Source organism: Onychomys torridus, chromosome 1, assembly GCF_903995425.1.
Source record: "Onychomys torridus chromosome 1, mOncTor1.1, whole genome shotgun sequence".
Taxonomy (NCBI): domain Eukaryota; kingdom Metazoa; phylum Chordata; class Mammalia; order Rodentia; family Cricetidae; genus Onychomys; species Onychomys torridus.
The window spans coordinates 91118555-91123873 of record NC_050443.1 but is presented as its reverse complement, the minus strand read 5'-3'; the positions used below and the strand labels follow the sequence as shown (position 1 = coordinate 91123873).

Sequence of the window (5319 nt, the reverse complement as noted above, 5' to 3'; positions counted from 1 at the left end):
AGGAGCAAGGGACAGCACAAGGCGATGTGTGAGCAGTGGGGCCCTTCCTGCAGAGTGGCTAGTAGGCAGGACCCATACACTGAGTACGCTTGTCTTTTTTTCCCAGACAGGGCGGTGTGCAGTTGAACTCCAGAGAACCTCGGAGCAATGCAAACAAAGCGCTTAAAGAATGCCTTCCAGGGTCGTGGGAGAGGGGCAGTGGATGCAGGGCTCGGCAATTACCTAATGCCTCTGCAGTGCCAGCAATCCCAGATTAACCCGGTTAATTTTCTCCCCATTTCCAGCTTTGCAGAATTAAGAGCCTCCCAGGTGACTTAGGGAAAAAGTTACTCTGAACAGGAAATGCAACAGGGAGGAGAATGGGAAATCCGAAAACAGTGCCAGGAGAGGAAGCAGCCAGATCAGGCAGGCTGCAGAGAACAGGACCCTTTGCCCCCACTTAGCTTTTGGTCCGATCTTGAAAGCAGCCCACCTACAGGACGATAGCCAGCACGGGTAGGGACAGGAGCATGTGGCAGGTCTCACCACAGCCTGTGAGGAGAGAGAAAAGCCTGCCCCTCACCATCTCCTGCACCCAGAGCCCAACTCAAAGGAAGCCAGGCTGCAGCAACAGAGCCAGTGAGGGACATTCAGAATCTAACAGCGAGCTTCTGCACTCTGGCTGGCATCCATGCATCTGTTGGCTCCAAGGTCTTGACAAATCACTAGTGAATGAAGAGGAAATCATCTATTCCTACTCCACTATGCTAACGAAGGAGGGTGGGGTGGGGCAAGGATTCTCAGGAATATGAAGGAGGGTAAATTCAATTTCTCTTATCCTGTTTGTTACGCAGTGTTCTGCGGAAAAGATGGCTGGGGCCAAATAGGTGTGGCATTTCCCTCCCCAGCAAGCACTCCAGTGGACACCAGCTTAATTTGCCTACACTTCCAACTGGCTGGCTGCCTATAAACCTGAGCTCCCACCATTTCCTACAGTTGGATTAATTTGCCGAGTGGCTTACAAAACTCATGGAAACACCTAGTTTATTAGAAAGAACATGATGAGACCTCAAAGTGTGGTGCATGCCTGTAAATCCAGCACTTGGGAGGTGGAGGCAGGAGGAACAGGAGTTCAAGGTCACCCTCCACTGTAAGTTTGAGGCCCGATTAGGCTAAGTGAGACCCTGTCTCCAGAAAAGGGGTATAGATGAAAGTCAGATAAAGAAACATGTAGGAGACTGTGTAAGGAAAAGGAGCTTCCAAACGCCATCTGCCAGGAAGTTCTCGGAACCTAGACCTTGTTTGGGTTTTTGAGGCAGCCCTCATTATGTAGATGTAGTTGAGTAAACTGTTGGCCTTTGGCAACCAACCTGACCTTCAGATATTGCTCCTCCCAGAGATGTGCTGGAGATGTGCTGAGGTCCTACCCTCTGTGTGCCTAGGGACTTTCCAAAGAAATCACCTTATTAGCGTTAACTTGGATATGTTTGAAAGGATGCCTTGTGCTGAAGATGCTTAAGAATTTACTTCACGAATCAAAAACAGAACATGCAAATAGTTTAACGAAGGGAATGTTTCTTATGCTACATCTAACAGAGCCCTGAACCAGGTGAAAAACAAAACAAAACAAAACAGACAAAAACTGAAATCTTTGCAGTTGCCTTGCTCCGTATCTGGGAGTGGAGGAGGGCTGGCTAGGGTGGGGAGCTGGGGTTGTTTCCAGGATCTCTGAGGATACTGTAATCTAGAGATGCGCAAACCAGTTACATTAAGACCAGAGTATGTGCATGCAACCTGTACATATTTTCTGGTGTACTTTAAAATCATCTGTTACTTACATAACACAGGAGATGCTGTGCAAATGGTTATTATACTGTATCATTTAGGAAACAATGGCCAAAAAGTCTATATGCTCAGTACAAACGCAACTTTTTATTTATGTATGTGTCTGCCACATGTGCACAGGTGCCTTCAGAGACCAGAGGAGGAGCATGGGTCCCCCTGAACTAGTGCTATAGGTGGTTGTGAGCCGACAGGTTGGGTGCTGGGAATGGAAGTCAGGTTCTCTGAAAGTGCTCCCACACTGAGCCATCTCTTCAGCCCAAGATGCAACTCCTTTTATTTTTATTTTTCAAATATTGTCCATTCGTGTTGGTTGGACCCATGAATACAGAACCTATGTGTACAAAAGGCTGATTGCATATCATAACATCACAAGGATGTGTCTAGTTCTCAGGAGTTCTGTGGCCGTTCTTTGACCTGTCTCTAGCCTGGTCACCTGATCTTAAATTCTTGTACTTGATTTCATTTCTCCCTTTCTTCCAGCCACAGAACCTTCCCACACTTGCCTAGGTTTTCTTTCCTCCATTCCTAAGCTCACGTGGAATCTCCCACTTGAGTCTTCTCCACCGGTCAGTTCCATGTATTGATGTCTACGGTACCTTGCTGGGAGAAAAACTTAACTTCGCACCCACGTACTGACTTAACACAGAAGGGGCAGTAAGAAGACATCCGTGGTGGGAAAACAAATGGGCTTGTAGGGGAGACAAATAGAAGGTGTGAGAATTATATTATGCAGTTTCTCACCCTGTTGTTATTAGTCAGTTGTCCTTGGTGAGATGGCTCAGTGGGGAAAGGTGCTTGCTACCAAACCTGGTCAATCCCTGAAGCTCACACGGTGGAAGGAGAGAACTGACTCCCCAAGGTTGTCTTCAGCCTCCGAATGTGCTCTCGCAAGTGTGTGTGTCTGAGTCCAAGGGAAGCCATGGAAACCAGAACTCTGTTCCCAAAGCCAGCCATAATTACCAAAGTCTATTATTCCAACACAGCCCTCTGCTTTTCTACAAATGAACTCGCCACAGAGTCTCAGACTTTATTTGGTTGTACGTCTCAAAATCTCCATTTCCTAGAGAGTCCTATCCAATACCAAGAAGAGTAAATGCCAGAAAGAGTCTGGGCGGGCCTTACTAGGATAATTAATGGATCAAACCTCTTTCTTTTCTTTCTTTCTTCTTTTTTTTTTTTTTTAAAGTTTAAGGTCTCTTTAGTTATACTGGCCACACTGATTCCAATCCAAACATCTACAGTCATTATTTCCATTTATCTGCTGTAATTAGGTTTCTTTCTTATCAATTACATTCAAAGCAAAGCCAGAGAAATATCTTAGAAAAATACATTTGACACTTCCAATTTACATTAAAAATGTCCTTCCTTCCCTTATTCTCATCACACAATTTCCAACCATTATTATAGAATCATAGATTACATAGCATTCTGCATGCTAACCACCTATCTTTTTTAGATTATGAAAATTAGAAATAAATTGCAATTAAGAAATTTTCATAATTAACTGTGTAAAGTATAAATATAAGTTATTTTTTAAAAAACTTTATTTTAACACCTAATACAATTCCAATTTAAGGATTACTCGCACAAAAAAATAAACACATTTGGTATAAAAATGTATCACTTTGGCCCCCACCCCCACCCTCTTGAGCTGCACTCGATCTGGATGCAGAACATATAGACTAATGGCAAGAATCAGGTTTCACCTGCAGGAGTTTCTGTTTATGGACCCAAGTACTCTAGAGGACACCAGCCCACTTTACGACATGAACCAATCCCTTCAGCCTGCTGAATGAGTTTCACAAAGAAACAAAGCTTATTACAAAGGCATCTTAAAAACCATTATCGTAAATCCTTTTTAGAAGGACTTTTTTTGTTTTTTTGGTTTTTGTTTGTTTGTTTTTTGTTATTTTTGCAACCATTTATATACAGTGTAACATAACAGCTCTGGAGTACAGTACATGCAGCAGAATATACCTGTTGAATATAAAATACTTTCTTAAAATCTTCATCGTTGGAATTCTTTGAAGTTTAAATTATAGAATGCCCACTACTTTGAGAAAATGTCTGCATATGTTGGCCACAGAAATAATCCAAGGCTAACTGGAATAATATTCTTAGCACACCAGGAGTGCATAAATAGTTTACTTACATTATTAAAATACAATTCATAAAATTCAAGTTCAAGATCTTATAGGATTGTCTATGTAAATCCTCTAAGTGGTGCCTGGAAAAGAGTTGTCTCTTCTTTCTCCTGTCTGACTTGTCCTGTATAAAACGTCATGCTGAGGCTCTTCCTTCCTCCAGGGAAGCAGCTCTATTAGTGCCGACTGCCTCTCCTCTTCATGGTGGCGGTGCACTGTGGACAGTACCACTTCCCCTTCGGGGCTTCTGTCAAGCCAACACACCCATAGTGGAACCACTCTATCGGGCAATCTTGGTTATCACATTCCACCATCTTGCCACAGGATACCTGATTACAGATGCAATATCGAGGTTCATTGGGGTCATAAGTCCAGTCAACTTGACTGTTGGAATCAGATTCGGGCACTACTGTTGTTTGCTGGGAGACTTCTTGTACTACAGTTGAAGATGATGAACATAAAGATAAGGAAGAAGAGGAGGATGAGGAGGAGGACTGCTGGCTTGAAGACTTCGTGTTGTTTTGCTCTTCCTGCTGCTTTGGGAGTCAGCTACTGAGGAACTGGCATTCTGTGTCAAGGTTGTCATGAGTGCCGATGAAGAGGCATAGCCAGCTGTTTCTCTGGGCATGGAAAACTCTTTTCCCAGCTGAAAGTCATTATTCTTAAATGCTTCATAACTGGCTTTAAACTTGATGTTCTCTGTCCTAAAAATATGGAACGCTTCACGAATTTGCGTGTCATCCTTGCGCAGGGGCCATGCTAATCTTCTCTGTATCGTTCCAATTTTAGTATATGTGCTGCTGAAGTGAGCACTCAAACCTCTTTCTTTTCAATCACACTTCTACATGACTGTCCATATTTCCTCATGCCTAAGCACAAAAATGGATAGCTCAGCCCAAGCCTCTGTGCTTTTGACCTGAAAGCTCTTACATAGTATGGAATATGAACAAATAAACCATTATGCTTTTCTCCAGTTAACCTGCTAATTGTTTTACGGATATTGCAGTATTGCTGGTAACTGAAGGCCAGGGAAATCTTAGAGAGAGACAAAATTTCACTTCTACCTAGTCTTTCTAGGTTCTTGTGGGCAGAGAAAGAATTTAAACACCAGACAAGGTAAGTTGGGAAGAAGTTTTATTATAGAGCAAAAGTATACAAGGAGTGAGGTGGGCTTCTGGAAAGAGCTGCATCCCCCAGGACTTTGCATAGCATCTTTTTGGACAAATTTTAGTGGAAGGAGCTGAGCTGGTTAGTTTTGTATCAACTCGACACAAGCTAGGATCAGGAGGGAAGAGGGAAACCCAATGAAGAAAATACTTCCACCAGACTGACGTGAAAGCATTTTCTTAAT

At 43.2% G+C, this 5319-nt stretch overlaps 1 non-coding gene across 1 annotated transcript; it reads right to left on the bottom strand.

Moving 5' to 3' along the window:
• Window positions 1-4674: 4674 nt before the first annotated feature.
• On the bottom strand, window positions 4675-4781 carry LOC118576786. The gene has a single exon (XR_004943997.1). It is a non-coding gene; the product is annotated as a U6 spliceosomal RNA (small nuclear RNA).
• Window positions 4782-5319: the final 538 nt, after the last annotated feature.